Source organism: Microcebus murinus, chromosome 7 (assembly GCF_040939455.1).
Source record: "Microcebus murinus isolate Inina chromosome 7, M.murinus_Inina_mat1.0, whole genome shotgun sequence".
NCBI classification, from domain to species: domain Eukaryota; kingdom Metazoa; phylum Chordata; class Mammalia; order Primates; family Cheirogaleidae; genus Microcebus; species Microcebus murinus.
In genome coordinates this window covers 20568966-20582477 of record NC_134110.1, presented here as the reverse complement: position 1 = coordinate 20582477, position 13512 = coordinate 20568966, and the positions used below count along the sequence as shown (strand labels likewise).

At 45.2% G+C, this 13512-nt stretch overlaps 2 long non-coding RNA genes across 10 annotated transcripts in view; one reads left to right on the top strand and one right to left on the bottom strand.

Moving 5' to 3' along the window:
* Window positions 1-13512, bottom strand: part of LOC105871321 (uncharacterized) — a 139270-nt gene that overhangs the window by 93941 nt on the left and 31817 nt on the right. For all 9 annotated transcript variants that reach the window (XR_012920102.1, XR_012920098.1, XR_012920106.1 and 6 more), the window contains one exon: window positions 12635-12740. This is a non-coding gene — a long non-coding RNA (uncharacterized LOC105871321). The remainder of the gene's footprint in view (window positions 1-12634; window positions 12741-13512) is intronic.
* LOC105871323 (uncharacterized) overlaps window positions 3704-13512 on the top strand; it is a 41702-nt gene continuing 31893 nt past the window's right edge. The window contains exon 1 of the long non-coding RNA XR_012920107.1: window positions 3704-3779. This is a non-coding gene — a long non-coding RNA (uncharacterized LOC105871323). The remainder of the gene's footprint in view (window positions 3780-13512) is intronic.

Genomic DNA, 13512 nt, shown 5'->3' with positions numbered 1-13512 from the left:
GTTAAAATGAAATAGTTGAAATAATTCTTCACACGTCAAGATGTAAAATATAAGTGAGGGATAAAGTATATGAGGTTAGGGGATCTAGAAGACTTCTTGAATTGTAGATGCTCAAGTACAGCACCTCAATAATCCTGCAATCCTGATTATAGGAGTGAGACGTGTGGTTGAGATGAGCTGTATCTGTCACTTAAGGGTTCCAGGCTGCTGAAAACTCATGGCTTACTGAAGCTATCAATGTGCTGTGAAGAACGTATCTCATAATTATAGACCATGAATGCTATAGTCTTGACATTGTGGATCTCCATGGCAGTGCAGTCTGCAGTATCATACTTTGATTGGCTTTGTAGGCATGTTGCCTGGACTACCTGGTGCTACCCTGCATAGTGTTGTGACTTGTGAACAGGGACCTATGTGGGGAATGAGTGGACAGTCCTCCAAGATTGGGATTCTTTGTTTAGATGACACATACGCAGAGTCATCATTTATACTGTGTCCATTTCTTGGATCACTGCATGGCAGGTTGGTGACATGTTGTACTGTATTATTCTTTTGTTCTTTCTACAAGGCTTTCTCTACCTTTGTACAGCACACTCTGAATCACTCACATGACTTCACCTGTCAAAAGTCTGTTGTCTACATATTCATATCAAGGTCTTTGTAAGCAAATACTGAATTAAACAACCACATTTACAACCATTGTTTTTAGCCCAGCTCACTTGTGACAATAAGGATATCTATACTATAGCTATTGGTAAAAGGCAATATAGTTACTAGATGTGAATATTAACAGAATTCATAGTCCCAAAGAACTCATGATGGAGTCTGTAGAATGAAAATAATTATCAAAAGGTTTTCTCAAAGGCTTAAAGATACAGTTGTCTTATAAGCACTTGAAGAACAAATCCCAATACCAACAAAATATTCTCCTGAATCCAGAAATATAATTAATGTACCCTGTCACTAACATTTCTTAATCTTGTCTTCTAATGTCCAGAAGTCATATCTTCCAAAAAGGTGCTAATGGGATCCTGCAGGTACACTGCTAAACAATATACCACAATGGGGCTGTGTGGCCCTTGATCTCTTCACTGCAGCTCAAAGAGGGACATGCACAGTCATACATACTGAATGCATGTGTATATATACCTGATCACCAGGGGTTATTTCCTCTGTACTGAAGAAAGTTTATGGTGAGGTACAGGCCATCTAGCAGTTAACTGGAGACCCACTATAGCAATGGTGGGAATGTCTCTCATCCTCCTGGTGTTGAACCCTTTTAGTGTTAGGAGCTGCTGGCTATGGTCTGGTAATACTGTGTTGTTCTCTGTATTGTTCTTGTGGCCTTTGGGCCCAAGGGGCCTCCCTATGGGCCCATGTGTCAGTCATGAAACCCATTACCTAGGGGGTAGAATGTAATAAATTGCCATACGTAGACAACAGGTTTCTTAGGCCAATCTAAGATGAATGCCACAGTGTTTTTTCTGGCCTTCCCCCCCTGATTAGTTGGCCTTCTGGGGAGACATGAGTCAGCATACTCATGTAACCAAGGTATTATCTCCTGTGTGAACTCATGTGATCGTGCTTTCCCATGGCATGTTGCCACTATTGTTCAGAGCCATATGTAAGTGCTTGCCACGTTCTCAGCCATGCTTTTCCACTGCTGCTGTAACTCCTCGACAATAAAGAGCATGTCTCACCTGCCTGCAGCCACTTGTCTTTTCTTCCAATTTCCAAAGTCTGTGCCACAGCACAAGCTAGCCACAGAGCATTCTCCGCACACGCATTCATGCTAAATAACAAAACACATAGCAAATTAGGCATATAAAAGAACTTTCTGGCCGGGCGCTGTGGCTCACGCCTGTAATCCTAGCTCTTGGGAGGCCGAGGCGGGCGGATTGCTCAAGGTCAGGAGTTCAAAACCAGCCTGAGCAAGAGCGAGACCCCGTCTCTACTATAAATAGAAAGAAATTAATTGGCCAACTGATATATATATAAAAAAAAATTAGCCAGGCATGGTGGCACATGCCTGTAGTCCCAGCTACCCGGGAGGCTGAGGCAGAAGGATCACTCGAGCCCAGGAGTTTGAGGTTGCTGTGAGCTAGGCTGACGCCACGGCACTCACTCTAGCCTGGGCAACAAAGCGAGACTCTGTCTCAAAAAAAAAAAAAAAAAAAAAGAACTTTCTCCACTTTAAAGGACATACAGAAACAACTCTCATAACATTATAAGTTATCAGAGATGCTCAATATGCTCTCCAAGATTAGAAACAAAGCAAGGCTGTCCTGTCACCTATATTCAGCTCTGTATTGAAGGATATAGCCAGGGAAATTAGTCTAGAAAAATAAGTATGAGGCCTCCAATTTGCAAAGGAAGTAAAACTATGCCTTTTTGCAAATAGCATGGCCTTGTATATGGAAAATGCTAAGAATTCTAATGAAATACGACTAGTATTAAAGAAAAGAGTTCAGCAAAGTAGCAGCACACAAAGTCAATATGCAAAAACCATTTGTATTTCTATACACTAGCAATTAAGAGTTTAAAAAGTCTCAGAGAACCACTACATTTTAAAGAGCGTCAGGGGAGCGAGCCTTGATGGCTGACTGGAGACATTACTTGTTGGACCATTCTGGGTGAAAGATAGAATACTGGACTGAGGAGAGCAGAGAAGAGTCACGGCTCAGGTGTGAATCACAGAAACAGAGACATCTGGGGACCCCATGGAGAAAAATTGTAAAACTGAGAAAGAAGAAGATAGAGAGGTGAAGATAGCAGTGTGAATCAGACCCAGAGTGGTGCAGAGCCCTATGAAAGGGTGAGGGGGGTTTCGCTATCCCACCTAGGTGACTTTGGTGAACAATGGGACAAAAAGTATACTGAAGATGCTTCCACCCTCCATGAACCCCAACACAGTGGCTAAATAGGAATACTGGGGAGACCCAGCAAACCCTAGGTGTTTGGGTGTCCATAAGAGACACCCCATGGGATAGTGTCATGAGAGACCAGAGTGCCAGCTTTCTTACACATTGCCAATTTTTTCTCTGCACCTCCCCTATTCACAGGATCAAGGAAAGTAATTTGAATTTAGGACAACTAATAGCCACAACCCCTCCCAACCCATTGCAACTTCGAGAGAGAGTACTCTGAATCTAGAAGCTCATGAATGTTCATGAATAGCTGCTTCTTTACAGCTGGTGAGTGCTCCCAGGTGAGCTCACCACAGAGAGCAGGGGAAGACACAATTTGGGAACTTCCTGCCCACTGGGGTTTCATGAGATTGCAGTCAGGCAGCTTAGGATAGGGCTGGTTCTGGTGGCCCCAGATATGAGACCAGTATAGGGAGATGCAGGGGAGAGGTTTCAGTCCTAGATTCAGGTGGCAAGGAAGCTGTTGTGGACATATCCAGCAAGAAATTGTGGAGGGATGCTGAAGAATGGGGATATGTGTGTATGCCCTCCCACCCCCACTGGAGAATCTCCATATTGGATAGGAGTGTGGCACTTGGAGAGAAATAGTCTAGCCCCTGGCTTCCATGGCAACCAAATGCCTTGGTTATGCCAGCTGAATAGGAACAGTGGCCCCTCCCCCTACCAATTACAATAGGGAGTGCAGCTCAAGCCAAGAAATTTCTGAGTGGCCACTTCTCTATGACATGAGCATGCCCCTGGCTAGGCCTCATGCTCAGGGGATTCACTGATCTCCTCATGTTCCCTATCATTCTGAAGCAGCTGGCTTGGTAGGACAGTGGAAGACCTCTGGAGTAGCAGTTCCAGTGCCAGGTAGGTGATGACATTTTACAGGGTTGGGACAAGGTACTCCAGGAAGTTGTATATGCTGTGAATCAGCATCCAAAATTGATATTGTTTCTCCCATAACTAAGGTTCACAGATCCAGGAATCAAGGTGTGTAAATAGGAGTAGTGGCACCACTCACTTTTACCCCTAGTAACCCATAGCAAAGTTTTTACTTCTAGTTCTCCCAACTTTATGCTCTGCTGGCCTAGAGGTCTTAGTTCCAGAAGGTAGAAGGCTATTACCAAAAGACAAAAAGCTGATTTCACTGACCTGAAAGTTCAGACTGCCACCTGGCCACTTTCAGGTCCTCATACCCCTGAATCGACAGAACAAGAATATATTTATGGTGTCAGCTGGAGTGATTAAATACCCATGGGAAATAGGACAAATATTCATTTTTGTTCTATCCATAACCCTAGTCTACTAATGGGAAATCAGACTAATACTGCTAAATGGAGGTAAGATAGAGTATGTCTGGAATACAGGATATCCTTTAAGGCATGTCTTAGTATTATAATAACATGCACTGTGATTTAATTCAATGGAAATCATAACCACCCAATCAAGTCAGGTATACAAATGTTTCACATTCTTAAGGAATATTTGTATGTGTCACCCCACCACGTAAAGTACCATGGCCAGCAGAGGTGCTTTCTGAAGACAAAGATAATTCAGAATGAGTAGTAGAAGATGGTAGTTATAAGTATCTGGTATGACTGTGTGACCAGTTATAGATATGGGGACTGTAATTGTTATATTTATTCACCATTTTGCTAAGAGTATGTTTGTGTATATACATATATTAAGCAAAATCTGTGTTTTCATTTTACTCCTTTTATTTTATCATGTAACATGAGAGATATTGGCTTTATGTCAAAATTTAAGGATTATTATTTTATATAATAGTATTGAAGTTATGGAATATCAAGATAAGAGCATACATTGCCCAAGGACTTTGCCTTCTCTCAAGGTGAAAAGATTACTACTTTTTTCAGTTGTTTTCATGATACTTGTATTGTGTTAGGTGTAACTGTTACCTTGTTACTGTTTTTACTTGGAGAGTAAGTATGGCTTCAGGGCATGCATATTCATGTCAAGGGAAGATATCAGGATGGTTATTTTTAGGTATCAAGTAGATTGGATTAAGGATTACCTGGAGAACTGATAAAGCATTACTTGTGGGTGTGTCCATGAAGGTGTTTCCAGAGGAGAGATTGCCTTGTGAGTCAGTGGTCTGAGTGGGGAAAGATTTCCCCCTAATGGGGGGTGGCACCTCAGGGCTTTCCTAGAGAGTGTCTGCCTAGGTAGAAATGAACTGGATGCAGGTGAGACAAGCACCACAAAGACATCTGTCAGTATAATCAAGTTTCCTGAGACAGTGATAGGGAAAAGCCCCTGCCCGGGGGCCCTGAGGCAAAAACCACTACTGATTGGAATATATGTGAAGCTTACAGCTGATCCTACAATTCCCACCGTTAATTGGATATTGGTTGTGTGTAACCCCAAGAAGTGTATAAAACTGGAGAGAAATAAGGAAGCGGTGCTCAGAATTTGGTGGCATGCCCCTCTGAGCCCGCCGGTGAAATAAAGCTGATTCTCTCCCTCTGTGTGCTCTCGGTTTTTTCCCTGGTCAATCACTGGTCACTTGCCACAACATTTTGGTTCCCTGACTGGGAAAGCTGACTGCCCTGGCCCCTTGAAGCCACCAGATTGGGAACGAGCTCGGCGGACGAAGGGACCTCTGAGCTCCCGTATGCCGCAGAGACTCAGACTCACCCGCACACTCCGGAAGGAAGGACCAGTCAGAGTCAGGACGTTGGACAAGGTAGGGTCCCAGGACCCGCCCGAGATAGGCCCATCAGCGAGATGGAAGAGGAGCTTGACCTCCTAAGGATAGGCCTGTCAGTGAGACAGAAGAGGAGCCTGATTTCTCCTAAGGATAGGCCCATGAGCAAGATGGAAGAGGAGCTTGACTTCCTAAGGTAAAGGGACCAACTGGGGGAGGGAATGTGTAACCTCTGAATGTGAAGTGGAAGAAACACAGTGACTGATTGCACTCCTTGTGTCTGTGGCCCCACGGCTTAGGCTACAGGGTTTGAGTGGGTGCTAACCTGCGGTTCTGTTGCGGCATCGTATGGCATAATGGCGATTCACTCCACGTGATAAGGAGTGACCGGGCCCGGGGTCTACATGGGTGTGCCTTAGCCAAGATGCACCTAAGTTCCTGTGAGGGACGCAGCCAGGTGGAAACCTGAGAGAAGCCCCTACCCCTTGTCTGTCCTGTCCATCTTGCAACAAAAGAGAAAGGGAAGAAGCCAGAGCAGGGACTAGAGTCTGGGCAGGGACAAGGTTCAGAAAAGGAGTGTTTGTGGTGGTGTAGGGAATGGGAGCACTGGTTAAACCAGTTAAAACATGGGAGGGTCCAAATCCAAGCCAACAGTTCTAAGGTGCATGCTGATAAATTCAACATGTTCAGTATGGAGAGTGGTGACTGGGACTCTGGGTCACCTAGAGCAATTCCCATACATAGATTCATGGCTGGAGATTGCCCAAACTATGCCCCCTTGGGTTCTGTTCTGCTCTGAAAAGGGACAAAGTAGGGTTCTAGCAGCTCAGAGGGTCCGTAGTCTCAAGGCAAAGCCGATACATCAAGGAGACCTGATTGAGGACCCATCACCGCCTTACAACCCACAAGTATATCTGCCACCTGCTCTGTATTATCAGCCTTTCTCCACCACTGACCTACTAAATTGCAAACACCGTACCCCATCCTACTTGGAGAAACTGCAGGCCCTCATCAACCTCCTGTAGTCTATCTTCCAGACTCACCATCGTACGTGGGAAGATTGCTGGCAACTCCTACTGACCCTCTTTAGCACCGAAGAATGGCTTCAAAACATGACTGGAACTTGGAAGTGGCTGCAGAAATGGGCTCCGGCAGGCACCCTGGATGTGGAGCAATATGCATCACAAGTGGTGCTGGAGACCAGCCCAGAGTGGGATTTTAATGCACCAGAAGGACAAGCAGCATCTGAGTGATACTGATAGACTCTTCTCCAAGGAGTGTGGGAAGGGGCCAAAAAGCCGACCAACATGAGCAAGGTTGCCCTAATTACCCAGAAGCCAGAAGAGTCACCTGATGACATCTATGAGCACCTCTGTGAGGCATACCGAATATATACACCTTTTGACTCGGAGGTAGCCAAAAACCAGAGAATGGTGAATGCAGCGTTTGTCGGGCAATCGGCCTCCGACATCCGGAGGAAGCTGCAGAAACTTGAAGGATTATCAGGCATGAGCATCACACAGTTGATGGAGGTGGCTGAGAAGGTGTATGTCAACTGGAACTGGACCGCTCATAGGGAGAAAGATCAGAGGATGAAGAAAAAGGCCACCCTCCTGGCCGCTGCCCTCAGTAGACCCATCCTGTCCAAGTGGCCTGGACCCCCACAAAAGGGGGAAACCAGAGGATGGGCACCCCTTGGAAGAGACCAGTGCACCAATTCCAAGGGGTTTGGCCACTGGAAGAGTGAATGCCCCCACAGGGAAGTCACCTGTCACAAGGGAGGACCCCGTTTGTGACTATCCAACAGAATCCAGAAGCCCAAGAGCTAGTGGGGCTTGCTGGCATTGACTCTGAGTAGGGCCGACTGGGTTCCTTCAATCTTGGCCCTCAGGAACCTATGGTCAAGACAAAAGTAGGGGGCCAACAAATGACATTCATGGTGGACATTGGAGCAGAACACTCAGTTGTGACAACCCCATGGCTCCGCTTACAAAGTGGGATACAACTATAATTGGAACTACCAGGACTCAGGTAGCCAGACCCTTTGCCAGTCCCAGATATACCAAATGGGAAACCATCAGATAAGGCATGAGATCCTCTACATGCCAGACTCTCTGGTGCCTCTCTTGGGGTGGGATTTGCTGAGCAAGTATGAGGTAAATGCCATCCAGAGGACCGAGTAGCTGGAGGAGACCAAGACTCTGTGGATCCAGATGTAGCTCTCCCAGGTCAAGGCTGAAGAAACTGGCAGAGAAAGATAAGGAGTGCACTAACCTGAGGCAAAATCACCAGCAGGCAGTGGAGTCCCTGCAGGCTTCCCTGGATACTGATACCCACAATGAAGCACTGAGGCTCAAGAAGATGGAAGGTGACCTCAGTGACCTAGAGCTGTAGCTGGGCCATGCTACCTGTCAGGCCATGGAAGCCCAGGCAACCACACGGCTGCTGCAGGCCCAGCCGAAGGAGCAGCAGGCGGGGCAGGATGAGGAGCAGCGGCTGGCAGCTGAGCTCCAAGAGCAGGCGCAGGCCCTGGAGTGCTGAGCTGCACTGTTGGCTTCTGAGCTGGAGGAGCTGCGGGCTGCGCTGGAGCAGGGCGAGGGTAGCTGGTGGCTGGCTGAGTAGGAGCTGTTGGAGGCCACTGAGCACCTCAACCTGCATTCGCAGAACACAGGCCTTCTGAACCAGAAGCAGCAGCTCGAGGTAGATTTGGCCCAGCTGAGTGGGGAGTTGGAAGAGGCTGCTCAGGAGAGGCAGGAGGCAGAGGAGAAGGCCAAGAAGGCCATCACTGATGCCACCATGATGGCTGAAGAGCTGAAGAAGGAGCAGGACACAAGTGCACACCTAGAACAGATGAAGAAGGCACTAAAACAGATGGTGCGGGAGCTCCAGGCCTGGCTTGAGGAGTCTGAACGGCTGCCCTCAGAGATGAGAAGCAGGTTGCTATGGGGGTACTGGTGCAGACTGTGGCCCCCTGGCAGAGGCCAGTAGCCTATCTGTCCAAACAGCTGGACTTGGTAGCATCAGGATGGCTGCCTTGCCTGAGAGCACTGGCAGCAACCATCTTGCTAATCAAGGAAGCAGACAAGCTTACGCTTGGGCAAAATATCCATGTGTAGGTCCCACAAGCAGTAGTGGCTTTGATGAATGCATCAGGGCACCAATGGCTATCTAGCACTAGGCTGGCACAGTACCAGGGACTGCTGTGTGAAAACCCATGCATCACCATCAAGACTGTGTGGACTTTAAACCCTGCCACCTTCCTTCCTACTGAGCCAGGGCACCTGGACCATGACTGCACCAAGGCTGTGGAGGAGATCTATGCAAGCCAGCCAGACTTGAAAGATAGTCCATTGCCGGTGCCCAACCTGGAGCTCTACATGGATGGCAGCAGCTACATCCAGGATGGCAAATCGTTGGCTGCCTACACTGTCACCACATAGAGCAAAGTCACCATGTCAGCCCCTCTGCCTCAGAGATGGTCAGCCCAGAGGGCAGAGTTATGGGCGCTCATCCAAGCCCTCAGGTATGCCCAAGACAAAAGGGCCAATGTATATACAGACTCCAAATATGCCTTTGCTATGGTGCACGTACACGGGGCAATCTACAAGGAGAAAGGGCTATTCACCGCGGGTGGAAAAGAAATTAAGAATAAGGAAGAAATTCTTCAACTATTAGAAGCAGTGAGGGCACCAAAGGAGATTGCAGTCATCCATTGCAGGGGCCACCAGAAGAGCACAGACTCAGTCGCCAACAGTAACCGTCTGGCAGACCAGGCAGCAAGATAGGTGGCCAGTATGGGACAACCAGAGGACGCATCCACCAAATGCCAGATCCTCCTCGCCCCTGAGTGGCCAGAGAAACCCCAGAACAAACCAGAAGAAGACCAATGGGCAGAGCAGGAACAGGCCAGGAAAAACGCAGATGGATGGTGGCAGTTGCCCAACCAAACCGTCTTCATCCCGGGAAAGCTGGCCTATCCCATTGTATCTTGGTATCATAATCTGACTCATCTGGGAAAAACAGCCCTCTCCCAGCTGCTTGCCCAATACTAACATGTAGCCAAACTTCCCTCTGTGGCAATGACAGTTAGCGCCCAGTGTCAGACCTGCACCAGGAACAATGCAGTGGATAAACCAAGGCCAGACCCAGGAATTCAGCACACTGGGGTGTCCCCACTCAGCTGGGGATATAAATACTTGCTGGTTATGATATGTACCTTCTCAGGTTGGGTTGAGGCCCTGAGAGAGGTCATTCCCCGGGGCGATAACGGACCCAGATTCACTATAGAAGTTACACAGATCCTCTCCAAGGCATTAGTCACTCAGTGGAAGTTACACATGACATATAGGCCACAGAGCTCAGGGAAAGTGGAATGCATGAACCAAACCCTCAAGGTTACCTTGGCCAAACTCCGTCAAGAGACACAACTACCCTGGGTAGATATGTTAAGCACTGCCTTGTGAAACGAGCTGAGACGGATGATGTGACCAGCCAATAGATGGTGCAACAAAGTTAACAGGACCCGGTGAAGATCTGGCTCAGACACCTGCTCACTAAGGCCTCTGAATTTGGCTAGAAACCAAAGACTGAATGGGACCACTGGCTTGGACTCTTATAGTACTCAGAGTCTTCTTGGGAATTGGACTTGGGGCCTCCACCCCAATAGACTGGACTAACTTGCTTCTTGGTAATCCTTTTCTGGGTCTACATGGGGTACCTCTATGTTGTTCTTGGTTGGGGCTCTCTGGGCCCCCGCTCTAATAGACACAACCAACTGCCCCTCAAACCATGTCAGGAGCGAATGAGCCCTATAGGGGGGAGGGACAGCAGCTGGGATAGGACTCCCTGCTATCTCTCCAGAGTCAGTTAGACTCACTGGCAAACTCTGCAGAATAGACGGGCACTTGACTTACTCACAGCAGAATAGGTGAGGACTTGTGTGTTTCCGGTGAAGAATGTTGTTACTATGTAAACCAATCAGGAATTGTAACTACCAAAGTCAAAGGGCTAAAAGAAAGAATCCACAAGAGAAAACAGGAGTTAGAACAGGCTTGGGGCTTTAATTTAGCTATTGCCCCTAGCCAGACCTCTACCCTTCTGATGGTAGCCATAGGACCCTGCTTGCTCAATGCAGTTATTAGATTTATAGAGAGGTTGATGCCACTGTGTAAACTGATAAGGGCATGAAAAGGGGGGAATGATAGGGAAAAGCCCCTGCCTGGGGGCCCTGAGGCAAAATCCACTGCTGATTTGATACATGTGAAGCTTACGGCTGATCCTAGTAATCCCACCGTTGATTGGATAATTTTGCATGCTCATAGTTGATTGGTTGTGTGTGACCCAAGAAATGTTTAAGACTGGAGATAAATAAGGAAGTGGTGCTCAGAATTTGGTGGTGTGTCCCTTTGAGCCCACCAGCGAAATAAAGGCTGATTCTCCAAACCTCTGTGTGCTGCTTGGTTCTTTCCCTGGTCAATTACTGTAACACTTGCTGTAACATTTGCTGGAACAAGATGTGTCTCACTGCAGGTCTCCAGGCTGCGAGAGCTTGTTTTCTCACTGAAAATATGAATGTGGTATGGAAAATACACCCCATGATTATGGACCATAAAACCAACAGTCTTAACTTTATGAATGTTCTTAGGAGTGCACTGTACAGTGCCAAGTCTGTGTGGGTTTATAGTCATGATTCCTGAACACAACCTTGCCACTACCTGGCACAGTGCTGTGGCTCGTGACTGGAAGCTGTGTGGGGATGAGGACAGTCTTACCTTCTCTGGGGATTCTTTGTCCAGGACATGTAGAGTCACCATGTAGCCTGTGTTTACCTCTTATATCAGTGCATGAAGGTTTGGAGACAGGTTGTACCTTTTTATATTTTTTTAACCAGGCTTTTGTCATCTCTCCACAACATATTGTGAAATGCTCAAATGTATTCATCTTCCAATAACCTGTTTGTAAGTTTCATTTACCATACTGTACAAGCAGAGAGTGGCCAAAACCCCCATGTTTATAAACTTTTTTTTTGTACCTTTACCTGCTACCATGACAATATCTATTCTGTGGTTTTTAGGGTTGGCAACTGATGATATAATTGTACAAGTGCCCACAGAAATTAGGATCCCAATGAAATAACAAAGGGTTCTAAACAATGAAAATAATTTAATTATCAGGTTTTTTTCCCCAAAGGCTTGCTTGAAGGTATAGTTGCCCTTTTAAAGCTTGAAAAAGGAAACCCTGTACCATGAATAAACTCTCACAATGTAAACATATGGTTTATGTTCTCTGTCACTGACATTTCTCAATTTTGCCTTTCATATCCAGAAGCCACATCTTTAGTAAAGTCTTTCACATTATCCTTTAGATACACTGCTAAACAATGTCTTGAAGTAGGCTTTCTGGGACATTTGAGGCACAGCTAACTGTCTTTAATGAATTGGTTACTGACACTCAAACTGGTCACTGGGTAATGGGGAGCCTGAGTTTCTGGAGCTTGATGATGCCTTCCTGCAACAGGTGCACCTGCACTGGAATGGTGGGCAAAAAAGGAAACTGCTTTGGTATTATCTTCCTACATGTCCATTCATCCTCTGGGCCTGAAATTTTCACCCTTTGGTTGGTTTTTGTTTTTTTTTTTTAAGTTTATGTTTGGTTTCTTGTAATAAAAATACTGTATAATTTTTTAAACTTTGAAATAATTTCAGATTTACAGAAAGTTGCAAAGACAGTACATATGCCCTATATCTTCCTGAAATGTTAATATTTTCATAACCACAATATATTTTTTGAAAATTCAGACATGTCCAGATGTATAAAACTACTAAAAGTACATACTTCCTTCTTATCTTGTTTACCACTAATATATATTTTTTCTGTTCCAGAATCTAATCGAGGATACCACATTATATTGACTGTCAGGTATATTACTTATTCATTGCTGCATAAGAAATTACCACACACGTTAGCGACAGAAAGCTCACATATATTATTCATGGTTTCTCTGGGTCAGGAATCCAAATGTATTAATAGATGGTGGTCAAGGCCAAGGTCTCACCTGAAGGCTCAGCAGGTAAAGGATCCTCTTCTAATCATATGTGATTGTTGCTAGGAGTCAATTGCTGCCCATGTCAAGAAGACTTCATTGCTTAATTATCCCAAACCTTTAAAAAAATAATATAATTCATTAACTTTTCTTTAAAAAAATAAAAACAGAGAAAGGAACACTGTGCAATTTGGTTTATGAGACTGGTTTAACCAGATTACACAACTAGACTAAAGCATTTTAAGAAAAAAAATATATAGACCAGTAATGTTATGAATACAAAGGCAAAAAGCTTGAAGGACATATCAGAATAAATCAGCAACATAAAACAGGTTTATACACTATCACCAAGTGTATTTATCTCAGTAAGTTTTGTAAAATATATGAAAACAATTAGTGTAATATATTAATAGAATAAAGGACAGTTGCCTCATAATTATCTCGGAGGGTACAAAATAAGCATTTAACAAAAATGATGCCTACTCATGGTAAAAACACTGAACAGATTATGTATAGAAAGGAACTGTTTTCACCTAAAAATTGCCTCAAGGAAAAACTCACCTACCAACACACAGTGTCAAGAAAATACCATTAATTTCCCCAAGAATAAAAACACAACAATGATGTGAACATCTACCATTTCTATTAAACATGTACTGGAAAATGGAACTAGTGGAATTATGCAAGAAAAATAAATATAAGGCATCCAGATTGGAAAAGAAGTAGTCAAACTATCTCTGTTTAGAAATGACATGATCTAATGTATTTAAAATCCTTAAAATTCCATTAAAGTAAGATTAAAAGAAAAAAATCAGTTCAGTAATGTTACATTATGTGAGGTCAATACAAAGTCAATTGTATTTCTGGATAGGTGCAGTGGCTCATGCCTG